Source organism: Marmota marmota, unplaced genomic scaffold, assembly GCF_001458135.2.
Source record: "Marmota marmota marmota unplaced genomic scaffold, marMar, whole genome shotgun sequence".
Classification (NCBI taxonomy): domain Eukaryota; kingdom Metazoa; phylum Chordata; class Mammalia; order Rodentia; family Sciuridae; genus Marmota; species Marmota marmota.
In genome coordinates, this window is record NW_026000242.1 from 19,979,526 (window position 1) to 19,999,867 (window position 20,342).

The following is a 20,342-nucleotide window of genomic DNA, read 5'->3' on the forward strand; positions in this document are numbered from 1 at the left end:
GGGAAAGGAAAGAAATTTGAATCCTGTAAAAGCTGAACTAGATATTTTCTTTACTCTAATTTTTATGAGCGTAATTTAAAGAAATCTATCTAATTATAAGACATTGTGAACATTAATGGAAGTAAACTATTTAAAGTGCTTCTGCCTGAGATAGATACATACATGCACACTCTTACACACACACACACACACACTATATCTATATCTATCTATCTATATATATATAAAATACATGCACATACACACAAATGTTAGGTTGAGCTATTTGAAATTGCCAATATTGATCATTTTTGACATATAAAAACAGCAATTTAAAAAAATATTTTAAATATTTTATTTGACATTTTTCACTTCAAAATCTTAGTATGCATCTACTTGTGACTAATAAAACAACACAATACAAAGATAAAAAAGCCAAAGCTAATTCTTTCCCCTCTTAGCCTTCTACCTTTGTTTATTCACACAGAAACTCAAATCAACATAAACTGGATAATTGACATACTTGTCCTCACTCATATACACATATGCAAACATATGTACTAGTATAGAGAAGATGCTAATGTTTGATTTAAAAACAGCAATTTCATATGGTTTGACCTAATATGTATGCAAAGAATTTTGGAGCCTGGTGTGGTGGTGCATGCCTGTAATCCCAGAGACTCAGGAGGCTGAGGCAGGAGGATCACAAGTTCAAAGCCAGCTTCAGCAACTTAGTAAGACTCTTGTCTCAAAATAAAAACTAAAAAGGGCTGGGGGTGTGATTCAGTGCTTGAGCATCTTTGGGTTCAATCTCTGATAGGGGAGAAAAAAGAATTATGGGCAGTAGCAAAAATGTAAGGAGTAGCACCTCTTTGCTTTGAAAAGGGCACATGTGACACAATATGGAGCACACAGGCCATAAAACTTGATGGAAGGTACAAAAGGCAGAGAGATGGTGCAAGTGGGAGAAGAGAGAATGAAAGGGTGGTGTGCCTGCCCATCCCTAGTATGTATTTAGGAAAGGGTACAACAAAAGAACTGACCAAGGCACAAGGCCTGGTTTGGCATATCTATGCTTTGCTAACATCAATGCTTCCACACAAGTCATTTGTAAACTGAAATAAAGAATAATCCCAACTTTCCAAGGCAAATTAAAAATATACCTTCATGTTGTCTCGATTTTTTTTTTTAACTTTGAGGTGTTGTTTAATATTGATGCATATGGATGCCAGGATGTGAGTCATAATATTTTGCTCATTAGTCTTTTTTTTTCTTTTTCTTTCTTTTTTTTTTTAAGCTACCATAATGGGAGAGGCTAGCTCTGAGACAGGCAAGATTGCAGTTGTTTTTCAGCTTTTCAGACTTACAATGAGCAATGTTCTATCAATTTGCCACCCCCACATTCAGTCTCCTGGAAATGACTTGCCACCCCCAGGTTTGTCTCCTGATTAATGGTTGAGAGCTTGACTTTTCAACTAGGTGACTTTCCTACCTGGTGGCTGGCTGGATGCCTGTGGCTTTGTCCAGTGAAAACAGGTTGACCACTAATAGGAACTGGGTCAAATGGTGAAGACTCAGGTCAGGAATGGCTTATTTATGGCAGAAAAGCAGGACTAGAATGAGGTCAGATCAGTTTAGTGGATGTATTGGATTCTGACCATCTGAATTTAAAAAAAAAGAAAAAGTAAAAAATAAATGTAGGTTCTCAGTGCTGGGATGGGGGATGAACATACGGAGAAGAGGTTTAATGTAGCTTATAGAGCTATTTCCATTAAGCACATAGTTTCTTCTGGATTTGAGTTCAGGGAAATTCTTCAGCAATTTAACAATTACAGAAATTCCATATCTTTCCTACCAAACAAATATAGACCCAATGCATTGCTCAACGTCTGCATGGTAAATTATATGCTGTGGTAGATGTAAAAGGGGAAAAGCCATAAGTGGAGGACATTTCATCCCACAGCACAGTGGTGCCAATTTCAGTTGGTAGAACCTCTGTGGCTTCCAGGAACCTAAAGGAAAATATTATTTTAAACTGTTTCCCCAATGTAATACAATTTCTTCAAAACAGAAACAGTGAAATGTTTGACTCAATACTGAGATTCTAGATCTTGTAATGGGATCTTTATGATGAACCTTTATTTATTTTTGCTTGTTTTAAAATCTTTTGTTTTCTGTTAGTTGGCTTACTGTTGGCTATCTCATGGTGAAAGGGGTGTAGTTTATAAGCTCTCTTTATTTTCACTTGGAATTTTTTTTCTGCTTGAGATTTGAGGAATTCTACCCCAGCAATTAGGACAGGTTTACCAAAATCAGATGAGGAATACTATGTGGAAATAACACATGTCAAAGACAAATCAGTATTCACTTTAGGATATTAATTTGGATCTGGACAAATCTGGTCATTCTATAAGACAATATCTGCACTCCTCCAAGTAGGCCACTTTGGCATAAAGACTACTTTGAACCAGTGACAATTGAGAATTGCCCTCCTCTCATTTGCCTAAAGGCAGGGCATAGATTTGTCAAGGTGTCCCTCTCTCCCCTCTCTAATCACTGGAAACAGCTCTAGACTTTTATCAGACCAGAGAATGCACCAGAGTGACCTGTATAATAACACTTATGCTTTTTCTTTCTCTTGTCTGTTCTCTACAAATTTATTGTGTAGTGGTGCCCCATCTCCCAGAAAATCTTAACTAAGCTTCTCCAGAAATCTTCATCATAATTGATTTTAGGACTATCAGCAAAAGAGTCTCTCCAAAAGAGTTCAGTTTAGGTAAACTTCCTGTTTTCCTGTTGCTCTATTTTACTTGGCCACTGGCCTGGAAGAAATCGGCACTCCAGGTGCTGGATGCCCCCTTACTATTTTCCCACAAACATGTATCCAGTATAGTAGTTTGTAGAAGTGTGTTTGCAAATGCAAAATGTGATTAAAAAAAAAAAAAAGACAAATCCTTTAACAAGGCCTCTGGCCTTGAGCTGGAGCTTCACAGAGATGTCTACATTTCTAAGATAAGAGAAGTTACCAATTGGGCTCCATGGTAACAGCTGGCAGGGGGAGGAAAGAAAGGAGAGAACACACTCTCCCCTTCTCAGGTGTTGTCCTTGAAGGGTTAACTTGCCCAAAACAGTGAAAGAAAAAGTGCTTTTATGTGGATTTCTGCAGACTGTGAACTTCTGAGACCCTCCCCTTACATGTCCTTACATGCTGGGTATAAAGTTCTGAAACTATCTGTATTTGGGGTTCAGGGGATTAATTGATTACAGCAAAATCTGTATCCTCTGAACCTGGCTGCAGCCAAATAAAACTATTTCCTGCTATCTTCAGTGCCTTGCCTTCTCTGTCCCTACAACAATTGCTCTTTTGTTAAGATGCTACCAACCCCAAATTCTAACCACCACTTTAAGTTACTCATCACTCAGTGTTTTTATGTATACAGAATGCCCATTAATAAACTTCTCTGTCGTTTTCTGTTGTTAAACTGTCTTGTGTCAGTTTAAGTTTACTGGGATCCTCTCAAAAATCTAGGAGGGTTGGGGGGAAGCTCTGCTCTTCCCCTACACTGGCCTGGGACTCTCCAACTCAAAGAAAACTTGTTCTTGAGTTACCTGTATACATTAACACCTCACAGAAAGTGATTTGGCTGATTTTTGTCCAAGCTGGATGGATGGAGCTGACCAGATGTTAATGAGGGTCTTTTGGATCTTTTTGTCTTAGTGTTTACCTGTTGATGCTCTTTCTCCTTTGACTTCCAGTCTCAGGTTCTTTCTGTGGGATATGCCTCTCTAATCCACAAATTCTTTTTTTTTTTTTTTTTTGTACCGGGGATTAAACCCAGGGGTGCTTAACCACTGAACCACATCCAAAACTCTTTTAGTTTTATTCTTTTAAATTTTGAGACAGGGTTTCACTAAGTTGCTTAAGACCTTGCTAAGTTGCTAAGACTGGCTTTGATCTTGTGATCTTCCTGCCTCAGCCTAAGTCTCTGGGATTACAGGTATATACCACTGGGTTCAGAGTCCCCAGAATATTTGTTATTTTAATCTAGAAACACTATAAGGCAGTGGTAAGCCTGTGGGCTTTGGTGCCCCAAAGAGATTTAAGTCTTGCATCTACTATTTATTGACTGTGTATGTTTCTTTATCTGTGAGAAGGAAATGATAATAATAAAACCTGGTTAAGTGTAATTAAATGACATTATTTAACCAAGTTACCAAATAAGAAGCAGCTGTTGTTATTATCATTCGTCTTATCTAACTCTGTATTAGTATGTATAATGCAGCACAATTGTATGAAGACAACAGGAAATTTTCTTAGTATAAAAGTGATTGATTTAAGGAATATTTTCTGGAAGTTGTTAACTTTGACTACTGGTGCTCCTCTTACCATCCTGCATTACATTTTATCTTTTAATAGGAAATCAACCAATAGTAGCAAGGATTGTGAAGCAGCTGTAGTATTTTAGGAGATGTGATGGCTGATTCATTGCATACCATGCCCACAGCCCCCTTTCACACATTGGTTACCATACTTTATATTGGCTACCATAACATCATTCTGGCCACCTAATTTAATTCAAACCATTGAACAAAATATAGTCATCTATAAGCTTGCCAGAAACTATGCAGAAGCAATTCTATATTGGAGAGTATCTAGATGAGTTAAGCATATCATCTCAAAATACACCCCCCTCCACTTACCCACCCTGCCTCCCCCCCACCCTATGAGAATAGACAGGAAAAGAGAGGGGGAGAGAGAAAAAAATTACAATTAAGAAGACAATAAGCAGACACTGAAGCAGTAGAAGCCTATAGAAACAGAAATCATGAAAGCAGAAACTGGAGGGTCAGGAGTTAGTATAGGTAGTTGAGAGTTACACAGGAGAAAAGAAACAGAGGAGAAAAGATGCAGGCATCTGGCAGTGACTCTAAGCTAGTCTCTGGCTTTGGTAGAATTTCACCAGAGTTGCTGTTGGCCACCTAGAAATGTCATCGAATTTGAAAGGAAGTTTTAGTGCTCTAGGAGTGCTGCCTAGGTTACTGTACCATTTTAAAGATAACATGGCCTCTGTAAACCCCCTCAAGTGTTCCTGGATAGTATCCAGTTGATCAATCTCTGGGTAATCTAGCCTTTACATGTGGTCCTACACCACACTCTAAATCCTGATTTCTTTTTCTCCTTTTTCTTCCTTTGTCTTTCATTAGCAGATAACCTGCCAACACGTGTAGGTCTCTGTATCCAAGCATCCCAGGAGAACCTGTAGCTAACCACATATTTCAGGTCTCCAACCCCATTTCAGGTTAAACTTTATTGTAAAACCCCAATCCAGGATGTATGCAAAGTTAAAGACCAGTGTGGACAAGGTCAAAGAGCCCTGTGAATGTCTCAAAACAGAAAGAACGTGACATATTAATTGAAAAAGTCATCTGCTTTTCTCTACATCAGCCACACATGCCGCTTTTCTACCCAAATTCTTTTTATCCTCTTCTCTGCCAGTCCATATCCCTCACCATGTATCTGCAGAACCTCTTTAAAATTCACTGCCTCCTAGAAGTGCTTCCTACACTTTTACCTGATCTGCTTTTAGCTCCTGTTGCCCTCTTTTAGAATGCGGTAGAAGAATTAGTATTTTGTAAAAAGGTTTTTGGCAACTTGTTTTCCCTTGTTTTTTACTTTTTTCTTTTGTCTAAAAGATTAAATTGGCTATATCTTGAATGTCTTCTAAAATTTTAAGTACTCTGCTTCATGAATAACTGATGTTCAATAAATCTTAACTGATCTTCAGTAACGGTAAAAACTGAGGCTGATAATGATTATTGAGAATCTGCTGTTTTATCAGGTAAGGTGCTCCTACTTTACTTTTATAATCTCTATTCCTCATATTGATATGTGCAGCCAATATTTTCATCCATAATTTACAGATGAGCAAAATACAGTCAGAAAGGTTAAATAATCAAGTCACACAGCTTTTAAGTAACACCATCAAGAGTGAATTTGGTGCTTTTATTCATTAAACCAATAGTTAACATTTTCAGATACCTGTTCTACATAGGAAAATTTATGTCTCAAATAATACTCTTGCTTATAAACTTAAATATGAGTATTTACAATTGTCTATTTTGATAATATTTTGCATGTCTGAAGATTTTTCTTGTTTAAATGGTTTTTAGGGAAATAAGAAGTCATTTTTTGTTTTGTTTTGTTTTTTTTGTTATCTATAGCTTTTTTTTTTTTCTGTTGTGTGTGTGACTGTGGAAAACCCAGTGGTGATTCATACATAGAAAATTTCAAAGCTTCTCCTAAAGGTATGCGGCACCCTCGTCATGTCTCAAGGGCATGGCTCATTGACTCTATACCATTTATATTTTTATTTAGTTTAAGCCACAAATACTGTCTAGAGTTGAAGCCAGAGAACATGACTCACGTTAGTGAGTACAAAGATCTTAAAGCCTTATAATTTTAGAAAGATTGTAATCAGTGTATTAAAGTGATATTTATTAATATTAATAGTACAATAGCAATATTTACATCACTAACACATTTATTGAATAAAGCTTCTTACAATTTTAACTGCATTTAGATATAGGTAACTTTTCCATTTAATCTATCCATTAACCAGGTAATTTTCGGGGAGGGGGCGTTACTGGGGATTGAACTCAGGGGCGCTGGAACACTGAGCCACATCCCCAGCCCTATTTCATATTTTATTTAGAGAAAGGGTCTCACTGAGTTGCTTAGTGCCTTGCTTTTGCTGAGACTGTCTTTGAACTCTCAATCCTCCTGCCTCAGCCTCCTGAGCTTCGGGAATTACAGGTGTGCACCACTGCGCCTGGCCTCAACCAGGTAATTTTTGAGCATTAACTTCATAAATTCAACAGTATTATTGCAATTAGTATGTAGCTCACAGAAAAACAATTATGAATTCCAAGGATGTTAGGTTCATAGAAAACTCTCTTCAGACAACTAAAAAGAAATCTCTAAATCCCTCTTTTAATTAACTATATCTTGATCTAGGAATTACTTGTGTCATATTTTATTATGTTTGTTTTCCTTAGACTCAAATGTGTGTATACCAAAAAGCCAATTTCATTTATATCATAGATCAAAGACCAGGTAATTATACTTTATAACAGATAATCTGGTAAGTCTGATCTGGAATGGGAAAGGCTACCATCATTTGTCTTTTTATATCTCTGGTGGTATAACATCCTTCACCTTAAAAATCACCTTTAATTCACAACAGTTTAACGTAGACCAGAGCTATTCATAAGCAACTAACAAATTGGTGCACTAAAGTTAATTTGAATAGAGAAATACACTGCTAGGCCAAAATTTGTTTATTAGAGAATCAACCCAGTAATCTGTACATTCTTGTCTATTGAGAGACACATATATGAGAAATATAATCAAGAGCAGAAGTTTTCTTAGTTTATCTGGAGACAGAACAGAAGGCCCTGCATGAATTTGAAGTAGGATTTTCTCAGCCTGGTTATTCTTTTCTCCCTCATGGAACCCCTCACAAACTGTCAGACATCTGGGGCAGTTCTGAGAATGGTTGAGGAGTTAGCTACAAGCCAACTCCAAATACGTTCCTCTGATTCTTTCATCTTAAAATAATCCCATCATTTATTTTACAACTTTAAGAATATCTTTTAAATTTACCTACCCCAACCAGGGCTGCAATCTTTTCACTGTAGTTTGTATTTCAAAAAGAGTATTCTGTGTTTATCTTTATAATCATAAGTTCATGGATAGATGAATATTTCCTGTACATAATTCCAGTTTTATTTTCATTGTCATGTTCATAGTTACATTTTTGGAGAAATTCTCCACTTTGGTGTCACCATTCAAAAATTTATCTCCATTGATTGTATGAAATTAATCATAAAGAATAATAATAAAGTGCTGAATTTTTAAACTGATGTACATTTTAAAAGTTGTTATTTCAGAAATTGGGCGCTCTATTAGGATAATATTACTCTCACTGCTTTCTAGTCCAGTTTCTTGAATTGGAGAGTGGTAGGATGCTCTAGCAGATCAAGGACATTGCTATGAATGTTATCAATCATTTGGGAGGGAAAAAGATAGGCTGAGAATAGATGAATTTACCTAGATTTCATCAGAAAACTATCTTGGCCACCATTGTTTCTGGAAACCATTTCTTTATGTAATGCCTAAGTTTTGAGGAACTTCATTCTAGTTTTTGGCATTGTGATTTGGCCCAATCACCATCAACTGACTAGATTCTATAATAAGAAAATGAGTAATGGTGTAGCAAATTGATTCAAAGTCATTAATTTAATTTGGATAAGGCAAAATACCCTGGGGCAAATGAAACATTAGGATAAATGTCTTAATTTTTACTAGTTATGCAATGTACTGAAAACAGTCTGAAATCAGCCAGAAACTGGCAGGTGTTGGACTTTCCAAAATGTGTAAAGTATTTACCATTTGAGCAAGAATGGATCAAATTCAACCCCTTGCTTGATCAATTTACATATGTGTACAAGAAGTCAAATTTGCCTAATCATTATGTTTGCCAATATTTGGAAAGTTGGGAAAGAATTTTGGCTTTGGAAAAAATTAACACATTCTTAATGGTGCTTTACCAGGCAAATGGATAATTTCCTACATGTGGATTATATTATCCTTTTTAGGCAGCAAGATTAGTGGATCCACATTGATGCAAACTCATAACCAGGGTCCTTGGTTCATGATTTGTTGGGAAAATTCTTCCTAGTTCTACAGCTGTGTCTGTACATATCTCCATCTAGGTGTCTGGGATGAACTCACTCAGGTTGTTGGCCACTCTCTAATAAATAAAAGAGAAAGCACAAGGACTTTGTTGATTTCAGAATAAATGCCACTTCCCTTCATTTTTTTATTGGTTCTTTTTAGTTATACAAGACAATAGGATGTATTTTGGACCTAATTATAAAAACATGGAATATAATTCATTCTAATTCACTTCCCAGTACTTCCCCTTCCCCTCCTCTGTTCCTTCCCCCTGTTGGGAGGAGGGTTGGGATAGGGAAAGAGCGGAATGAATCTATCTAACTTTCCTATGTAGACATATGAATATGCTACAGTGAATCTCACCAACATGCACATCCATGGGACACTAAGCTACTTCCCTTCTGATTGACCTCCCTTCCATTTCCCTTCCTTTTCTAATGCTCTCCTTTCTTTTGCATTCACTTGATTCCTTCCTCTCTCCCTCCTTCCTTCTTCCTCCCTTCCTTCTTTCCTTCCATCAGAACACAAATTATAAGCTTTTTGCTATTAAATAAAAGTCCTCAAAAAAAGTAAAATTTACGTTCTATCTTTAAATTCATTCAACAAGGAATGAAGCCTTTGTTTTCACTCATAAACTGTTGTTTTGGATAAAAGAATATGCTATACTTGCTCATCCTTGAACAAATAGAAATGTAATTGCAGTAGGGATTAAAATATATATCATATATCAGTACTTTGACTCCATAAAAGCTTAGCAAAGCAGAAGATCTATTATGTCCTTCCAAAACCCACCCTACATGAAGGTCTCTGTAGACCCCCATACCCACCCCAGCAGTGGAGACACCATGGTTGTGCTGATGACCTTTCTGTTCTAGAATCTTATTATCTGCTAGCTGCTATCAGTCCTCTCATGTACTTTTACAGCATCAAGGCAATGTTGTTTCTTACAGCGGTAACAGGCCCCCTTTCTTGCTGTATTCCTCATTTTGCCTGCAGTTTTTACTATTTAATGGACATGATTATGTGCTTTCTTTCTAGCACTATTTCAAAGGATGTTATCAACCAACTTCCTTGAAAAAACTACAGAGACAGAAGAGAAACTCCAAGCTCTTGGGACATAGACTCCAACATACGCAGGCTTGTTTTGGTCTAGAAGCACATTGCCAACTAGATTCTGAAAATGAAATGGCTAACTGGTAACTTGACCTCCAAGTAAAACTTTGGCTCATATTTCTCCCATGTACAGTGTATAATGTTGCTCCAGCTTGCAGGATCAGTTTATGCAAGTCATGTACTTATGTGTTCAGAAGCAGTTTGGGTTAATGCGCAGGATCCTGGGTTATCCTAGTCAGGGGTCTGAGATGCTAATCCTAGTGCCAATTTTATCTCCTTAGTTGTGAGGAAGTTTTTCAATGTCTTTGGGCCTATTTTCCGATGTAACATGAAGGGATTAGTCTAGATGATTTCTGGAGGCCCAGTTTTGGGCTATATAAATCGGTTTTCCCCAAATCACGTTCTTTTGTATTCCAAACCAGGCTTTTTCTCTGTTACTGGAATCTTTAGTTAGTACATCTTTTCTAGGTAGCTTAACATAGGAAAAATAATTTTGTAAATATATGATAAACAACTAATGGTTTCCTTTTTTCAGTGATAATTTTTTTTTTTTTTTTTTTTTACAAAAGTTAAAATCAGGATCTGGAGTTGTGGCTCAGTGGTAAAGCACTTGCCTGGCACATGAGAGGCACAGGGTTCAATCCTCAGCACCACATAAAAATAAAAAATAATTAAATAAATAAAGTATTTTAAAAAAAGGTAAAATCAGTTGTCTCTTAATCCCAGTAACTTATTACTACATATCATTTTCCTGCAAATTTGGAGAGTTCAAAAATAAGAAATAAAAAACACATCATTGGATGAAGTTGAGTCTTGTTTTCATTGGAAGTCTAGATAATCTAGCAGGTTGAGCCTGCTCTTAATTTCTATTCATTCATTTATACATCCATTTAGCCACTTGAATATAGTGCCTAATATGAGACGAATGTGTGTTTAATCTTTAGGAACATAAAAATAAACAGAAAGTATTTCTTTGCTCAACCTGAAGTACATCAGAGAAAGAAGTACTAACAGAGAAAGAAGTACTAACTTCTTTGTTAGTGAACTTCTTTTAAAGTGAAACCTCATTGATTTCTAGGCTATTGATATAATTAAATATTTTAAATACTGAACATGAAACACACTTTCAAGTGTTGGAGAAAGGAAACACTTTAATATATTTTGGGTTATTTTTGGTTTTTCTTGAAAGGCAAATTAAAGAGAGTAATAACTAATTCTTCCCAATAATTTACAAGCTAATGATTCCTTTACCTTATTTTATAATATTTCCTTAATATTATGCTTCAGAACTCTGTACCACCACTTCAATCTCTTAGCATATTACTACTTGGAATGTAGCATAGGCTGAGTGTAATTTATTAGTTTATTAATTTATTAATTATCACTTCCCCTCCTCTTCAATGTAATTAAAATGACATTCAAATATTTTATATAAGATGGAATTTTATACCCTTATTTAAAATTATTAGTGCCTTATGGTAGTTTTCAATCTTGGATGATAATATGCAGTTTAGATTTTTAAACCAAGAGCACTTGTGAGTATATAAAAACAAAGCCGGCCTCCAGAGAAACTTTAATATACCATGGTGTAACTCAGATTTCTGATTCTCTATGGAAATGAAAATAATAATCAAAAGGATATCTTTTTTAAAAGTATAATAACATTTTAAATGTCACATGTGGGGACCTATTGAAATACCTGTTGTATGTATGTGTGTTGGTCAAAACAGGGAACCAAACAGCAAATCTCAATGCTGTGGGCTCATTAGCAATCAGCAGTCAAGGTTGGAGCTGGGAGACTCAATTTCCCTAGAGTTTTCTGGAACACTGCTTACATCATGATTTTCTTTGAAAGCAACCATAACAATGAAGATAAAATTGACTTTACTACAGACTTCTCATTTTTGAATACCCTCTACCTGAAGTGATAAGCTTTCCTATAATCTTAACAATTTTTACCATAGTTCTTTTCTGAGTTGTTTCTATTTAGAACATGGTAATCTACCTCCCTTTGATGGGCCCCACAGACAGCTGCCTCATGCCTTTACTCCTAGTAAGGATTTGGGAGGCGAAGCTCACTTCAATGTTTGATGAAGTCTAGACAAATTATTACCAAGGTAAAGGTAAATATGCTTCAGTGAGGATTGATGTAATCATTCAGCTTGAAGAGTGGTCAAAGTTACAGAAATTTCCCATTTGGGAAAAAATTGCTTTGTCCATTTTATGTACATAAGTGGTCAAAACATTGGGCTATTCCATATCCCCAAACAGCAATTAGAGCAATGAAACAGAATGAACCAAAATGGGTTTTGAGGTCTTGGAGGGTTAAGATAACACCACACGGATTGTGTGGTGTCACTCACTATAAATAAGGTTTGACCTGACCCAGTTTTTCCCTCCTGTGGTGGCAGAAAGTGTGACAGTTTACCAATCAATCATTTAAACCACAGTGTCGTAAACATATTTACAGTGATTCACAAACAAAACATAGTCATATATTCAGGTATAAAATGATGCTTTATTTCATGTTTTGCTGCTTTATTTTAGGTCCCACTCTTTTCAGACATTTTTGACAATTATTATATTAAGAGGTAGGCAACATAGGTATTAAATATTATCTACAATCTCTTTACTTTTCTATTATAAAAAGAATGTGCCAGGCTGGGGTTGTAGTTCAGTGGAAGAGCACTTGCCTAGCATGTGTGAGGCATTGGGTTCGATTCTCAGTACCATACACAAATAAATAAAATAAAGGTCCATTGACAACTAAAAAATATATTAAAAAAAGAAAAAGAAAAAAATGTGCCATTCCAACCTGGAGTTGGCAGAGAAAATATATTTCTCATAGTAAACTAATGACCATTAAAAAAGCTTGCCATAATGTTAGGGTCTGTAAATAAGTCAAGATGGCGCCTAGCATTTTGCCAGAGGGAGTGGTTTGTGAAGTAACGCCAGCGAGTCATTAAGTGTGGCGATTCCTTATTGGTTGACTGCTGTATCTAGTTTATGTTAATTAAGATAAGCTGTGTGGAATGTATATATACCCCTCCTGTCTTACAATACCCGGCTATTTTGCCCAGCCTGCCGGGCTGCAGCACCATAAAAATTCCCCTAACTTGATGTGATGTAGAATTAGAAGGGTGTGTGTGTATGTATCAACTACATACTAATGTTTGCCAAATACTCCTTTGAAAGACTGATGAATTAATAAGAATTATGATAATTGACATGCTTATCATTCTTTTTCTTTTTTAGAATTTATTTATTTTAATTAGGTGTATATGATAGCAGAATGCATTTTGATCCATTGTACACAATTGCAGCACAACTTTTCATTTCTCTGATTATACACCATGTAGCATCGCACGATATGTGCAGTCATACAGGCATGCTTATCATTCTTATGAAAAGCTGCTAAATGCTTTGAAACAACCTAAAGCCCAGATTTGAATTTCCCTCATTTATTATTGCTTGAGGCCCAACAATTGTTTTCATAGTGCCAAAATAATAGTATCTCGGCCACCATATGTAAAGTGGAATATTCCTCATCTGACCCTTCTATTCCCTATCCCTCTTTCCTGCTCTATTTTTATGTAGTATTTTCTTATCATTCCCTCTATCTTCCTACTAGATTGTTAGCACCATGAGGTCCAGGATTTTGATGTGTTTGATTGCTATTGTGTATCCCCTAGAACAGTTAGAGGCAAATGATCAACTCTTTCTTTCCCCATATTTTTTTGTTGGTTCATTATCGTTGTACATAATGAGATTTGTTGTTACATATTCATACATGTACATAACATAACAATATAATTTGGCCAATATCATGCCCCAGTACTTCCAATTTCCTTCCTCTCCTTCCTTCCCCTGGTCCCTTCCCTTTATTCCACTGATCTCCCTTTGAGTTTCATGAGATCCACCCCCTACCCCACTTTTCCTTTTTTCTCTCTAGCTTCCACATATGAGAGAAAACATATGACCTTGACCTTCTGAATTTGTCACGTTTTGTTTAACACAATGGTCTCAAATTTTATTCATTTTCTGCAAATGACATCATTTCATTTTTCTTTATGACTGAATAAAATTCCATTATGTGTATGTATGAAATTTTCTTTAAAACTATTGGGTCTTGATAAATACCTCATTAGACGAAAGAAGAACGAAAAGTCGATTGGCCGGTTAAGGGATGGCATCTGAAACTAAATCAGGTCTGTCTGATTCAAGGCCTGTGCCTTCATTCTTGTGTTAAACTCTGCCCCAGGGGTGCTTAGTCAGACTTGGTGCTGTTGGACCCTTAAGCCCCAGTGGGCTTCTTCCAACTAATGATATTAGCATTCCTATCTTTTGGCTTTCCTGGTGCCAAATTCAATATACAATGGAATTTTTAAAAATTGTGCTACGGACTTCAATTGTGTCTTGAGATCATCTCTCGTCTCTAATTGATATGATTTAATTACTTTATCTTGCATTTTAAACACTGCTTTCCCATTCACTTTGGCCTGATCTTCTGAAATGGCTTGATGCAGTTTATGAAGACCTTATATTAATACTGTTTAGAGGTGAATCCTTTCTTTTACTTCTGTCAGAAAGAAGGGCTCCTCTGATAGAATGTATGCAGGTCTTTCCCCTGTGCATAGTTACTTATTTTTAAAACTTTCTTCCACATTTTTATTGGTGCCCTATAGTTGTACATAATGATAGGATGTGTTGTTACATATTTGTACATGCACACAATATAACAATATATCTCTAGTCTCAGTTTGTGTCTGTCTGGAAGGGCTTCAGTCCAAACTCTGCTCTCCCTCATAGCGAAGGTGCCTCTAGTCATATTTGGAATTCCATCATTCAGCTTTCAATTCTTTGGACATTGAAGGCTTGTTATACTTTTAAAATTACAAACATTTTCAAGAAGAACAAAGACCACTTGAGGTTTCCAAGACTGATTGGCATTCTAGGGCAGTTCAGACAACTAAGGCTAAGGTTTTGAGGGAGGAAGAATGGGTGATAATGATTATGCAGAGATGGATTACCAATATATGGGAAACAAAAATGAAGGCCAATGCAGAGAAGAATACGTTACCCTTGCATTTGAATGGCAGAGCAGAAATTTTGTGAGTTTTGATTGTAGACATTTTTTTTTTAAATCTCCAGAACCAAGAACAGAAAGTGAATGATTGATCATGAATAATAAACTTTTTCAGAGCATTTAATGTAACTTAATGAATGTTGTTATAATTAGTAATAATGCAGGGAGCCATACATTGAGTTTAGCACTTTACCAATATCATCTCATAAGAGCCTCCTTAGTGCTCTGTTTGACACAGAGGAAAAGAAAGATTTGGAGACATTAAACAAATTATCCAAAATCTGGGAACTAATAATAAAGGACAGAATTGGGACTGATGTCTCTAAGTCCAAGTCCTGTGCTCTTAATCCCTCTGTGGCTCTACTGCTTAAGGCTGGATCACTGGAGAAGTAAAACAAACAAACAAACAAACAAGCCCAAACATCCATCCTAGAGTCTGTAGCTTAAATGATTCTTTCTTTCATTTCTTTTCTTCTTCTTCTTCTTTTTTTTTTGTAATTCAGGTATTGGTTTATAATGTACCTTGCCTTTGACAGGTCTTAGTTGTTTGATCATAGTTTTCTTTCTTTCTTTCTTTCTTTTTTTTTTTTTTTGGCCAAGAATAAGGCTCTATTTTGACTCATTGGTTTTTTTGTCTGTTTGTTTGTTTGAGGGTACTGGGGATTGAACTCCAGGGCACTTGATCACTGAGCCACATCCCCAGCTCTATTTTGTATTTTATTTAGAGTCAGGGTCTCACTGAATTGCTTAGCGCCTTGCTTTTGCTGAGGCTGAATTTGAACTGGTGGTCCTCCTGCCTCGGCCTCCTGAGCCACTGGGATTACAGGTGTGTGCCACCATGCTGGGCCTGATTTATTGCTTTTGACACGAAAAAAGTTTGGAGCCCTACAAGACCCCACAGTGCTAGATAAATATCCCAAGGAAGTTTGTGACCTTGAATTCCCAGGAGATACCCAAAGGATAGATGCTGCTGTCCATGATCCTACTGCTGGGACCACCACTTTTCTTCATAGTGAACAAGTACTACTAGCCAGTCGAGGTAGAAGATTTTGTTGGCAGTTCATAGTTACAGCAAATTCCTCATTTTTCTGAAATATAAATTTCTGAAATTAACTATGTAGAGCATATTTCTAGAAAAGAATTGAATATTAACATCTTTTGGGGGGGTGATATTTAAGATTGAACTCAGGGATACTGTGCCACTGAATTACAACCCAAGTTCTTCTTATTTTTTTATTTTGAGACAGAGCCTCACTAAATTGCTGAGGCTAACCTCAAACTTTTGATTCTCTTGCCTTAGCCTCCCAAGTTGCTGGGATCACAGGCAGACACTACAATGCCTGGCCTAAATGCATAGCATTGTTAAGATTTAGTTTGAGCTCATTCCCAAATTTGTGATACACTTGATGATGAAAACAAAAAACTATGAAAAATGACCACTCCAAATTCATTAAAGATCGTTTGTCTGGAACTGATAAAGTGGATGCAACATACCAATGACACAATGAGTGTTTCTGTCCTAGAAAGTGCTGTTTAAGAAAGCTTTAGTCAAAATGGCAATTATCAAGAATACAAGTAACAATAAATGTTGGCGAGGATGTGGGGGAAAAGGTACACTTATAGATTGCTGGTGAGACTGCAAATTGGTGCAACCACTCTAGAAAGCAGTATGGAGATTCCTCAGCAAACTTGGAATGGAACCACCATTTGACCCAGTTATCCCACTCCTTGGTTTTTACCTGAAAGACCTGAAATCAGCATACTACACTGACACAGCCACATCAATGTTTATAGCAGCTCAATTCACACTCAGATAAAGCTCATTCACATTTGATAAAGAAAATGTGGTATATCTACACAATGGAATATTACTCAGCCATAAAGAAGAATGAAGTTATGGCATTTTCTAAAAAATGAATGGAACTAGAGAATATCATGCTAAGTGAAATAAGCCAGTCCCCCAAAAACCAAAGGTCAAATGTTCTGATATGTGGATGATAACCCACAACAAGGGAGGGTAGGGACTGGAAGTATAGAAGTTCATTGGATTAGACAAACGAAATGAAGGGAAGAAAGGGTGGATGGAAACAGGAAAGACAGTAGAATGAATCAGACATAACTTTCCTATGCTCATATATGAATACATAACTATTGTAACTCCACATCGTGTTCAACCACAAGAGTGGATCAAAATTGTAATGGATTGTACCCCATGTATGTATAAAATGTCAAAATACACCCTACTGTCATGTATATCTAAAAACAACAAATAAAGAAATAAAATATAAAAGAAAAAAAAGGAAAACTTTAAGGTTAACTTTTAAGGATATATGGTGTAGTTTGGGGGGATTGTCTTAAAAAATTTTGAGATGTTATAGTAATTTGTTTTCTTACAAGACTCTGTTTTCCAAACATTATATAATAACATTAGATTTGTGTACATTAACTTTTAAATATGAAATTTTGTTCTTTAAAAATTCTTAGGTTTGGAGTTGCCTTATCCTGTGCCTTTTTCTTTCCTTGTGTGGATGCTGCCAGGCTCCCTTCACGCTCTGGTCCGCCATCTTCTTGAGACCAACACCATGGTTGAATTGTTAGAAGTACTAAATTACTGACCTGCTTTGCAGCTGTAGAATCTAAAATGAATCCCTACATATTCTGTTGCAGACCTGTGGATCATGCCATAATTGGCCATCAATTAAGTTACAAAGTTCTAATGGGGAGATATTTGAAGTTGATGTAGAAATTGCCAAACAATCTGTGACAATCAAGACCATGTTGGAAGATCTGGGAATGGATGGTGAAGAAGATGATGACCCAGTTGTTCTACCAAATGTTAATGCAGCAATATTAAAAAAAGGTCATTCAGTAGTGCACACACCAGAAGGATGACTCTCCTCCTCTTGAGGATGATGAGAACAAAGAAAAGTGAACAGAAGATATCCCCATTTGGGACCAAGAATTCCTGAAAGTTGACCAAGGATCACTTTTGTGAACTTATTCTGGCTGCGAACTACTTAGACATCAAAGTTTGCTTGATGTTACGGGCAAGACTGTTGCCAATATGATCAAGGGAAAAACTCCTGAGGAGATTTGCAAAACCTTCAATATCAAACATGACTTCACTGAAGAGGAGGAAGCCCAGGTATGCAAAGAGAACGGGTGATGTGAAAGGAAGTGGAATGTTGTACCTGACACTATAACACTATAAGGATTGTTCCAAATACTAGTTGCACTACTCTGTTTATAATTGTTAATGCTAGACAAACAGTAGACAAATGCAGCAGCAAATCAATCTATTAGCATAATATTGTGCTTATTGCCTGTGTAGTTTGAGTACAGACTCCAAACCTATGGCTGAATTTCTTCTAGTATGAGAAAAAGTTTGTTTTCTTTACTCTGAATAAAATCGAACTGTGGGTTCTCTGTAGAAAGTGTCATTTTGGGCTTTCCCTGCTTTTGTAAGGCGATTTTTGCCAAGTTTATTGTCCAGTTTACTTTGGTGAGCTTTTAAAAGTTGACATTGTAAATAAAACAACTTGCAAACATTTTCTGAAATAGGGAAAAAAAACAAAAACAAAAACATAACTTATGTTCTACTTTAGTGAATTAAGGTAATAAGGTAAGACTAGACTTTTTAAAATTAGTGCATTAAAATTATATAATAGGAGATTAATTGTAATATATTTGTCATACATATAACATAATACAGTCTATTTTAATAAAAGTTGAACTTTTGCTTTGTTGTTTAAATATTAGGAAGCTTCAAATACACTGAAGTTGCTTTTTGTTAAAGCCACTGAGGCATTTCTCCATTTTTACAACTTGTTTTCATATCTATTATTCAGTACCAAACCATCTTCATTTTAACTTTTTCAAAGAAATTTGGGGAGGGGAGGGCCAGAATGTGTTTTCTATTCCTAGTTGTTTTCTCTTAGAGTGTTCGGCTAAATCTGGCAGAAGCAGCCATGTAGTAAATATTCTTTTTAATGAGGCACAATGAAAATTAGAATTCATTAGGTGGTAAGCCCAGAAAATTAAGTCTTTCCTTTCAACTGTTATATTCTGGCAGAATCTAAAAAAATAATTTCCTTTATTTCTTACAGATTCTATTAATTTCTTTTGTGGATCAGCCCAGTACAAAGATAGCATCTCTAAAAAGCATGTGATTAAATTGTTAAAAGGAAATGACCTCCTAAATTGCTGACCTGGGTTGCAGCTGGAGCCTCTAAAATGAGTCCCTCTGGATTCTGTTGCAGAACCTATGGATTATGCCACAATTGGCTATGCATAAGCAAGTTAGGCAGGATACTCTAACACCTTATGTTCTAGGGTATAAATATGACTAAGTGCCAATTCAAATTTAGTTTTCTCTTTTAAGAGCATGTAAACCCATTCCATGGGATTATAGACAAAAAGGAAATCAGAAACTAGAATACAGCAACCTTCAGAGTGTTCACAAAAACTCATGCAGTTGCAGAGTCAAATCACTTATCATTTACAAATAAAGATACTACTGACATTGTCAACACAGACAATACATACTCTAATCAAAACATGCTCTTGAACTTCAGGATTCTTCGATTTACAGAATTTTTATATTTTAGACCATCTCAAGTGACCAATTTGGTAATACCTAATCTGAGTGCACCCTGTTTACAAAACAGTTGCTCATGGGCACTTTTGTTTCTCTCTTTGGTGATACTCTCAATTTAGAAACTGGTGATGATCTGTGTTTTAAAAAGTCCCGTATTGCTTATGTCTGAATCAGTGGTAGATACTTACTCTAATCTTGTCCAATTTTGTTTGCTCATTTTACAGGTTTTTAAATTTCCCAGTGATTCAGTGGGTGGGTTAGAACCTTTTTTAAATACCAACTCAGCCCCAATAAGTTAAAGGTGACATTCAAAACCACAGCCATTTCACCGGTGATAACCAGAAGCCCTGGCTTTCATTTTTACAATTAACCACCTGTGATAAGCACTTGTGTTGACAAGCAGGCTGCCAACACATTACAAAGTGGTGACACATCCTATCAGCAGTCTGACACCACTCCTCTGTGAACAATTCCCTATAGACAAAGTGTTTGGTTCTCTTAAGGAATCAACATTTATTTCAATATTCCGGGGAATTTTTCCTTATCGCTACTAAAAATATTATGGAATATGTAATAGCATATCTTTAGTAACCTCTGATTTCTCTTTTCTGTAACTAATAAAACACTAAAGCTGTTTCATAATTATTTTTTCATAATTACTTTTAAAGTTGAGAAACAGTGGCATTTGTCCTTTAGAAGGTTGTTTTGAAGGAGGTAATATTGTAATAATCCTGTTAAAAAAATTTTTCATGGGCTGGGGATGTGGCTCAAGCAGTAGCGCGCTCGCCTGGCTTGCGTGAGGCGCTGGGTTCGACCCTCAGCACCACATA

At 36.2% G+C, this 20,342-nt stretch overlaps 1 pseudogene; it reads left to right on the top strand.

The window, feature by feature from the left end:
* LOC107145713 overlaps positions 1–18,081 on the top strand; it is a 30,429-nt pseudogene extending 12,348 nt beyond the window's left edge.
* The last annotated feature ends 2,261 nt before the right edge of the window (positions 18,082–20,342 follow it).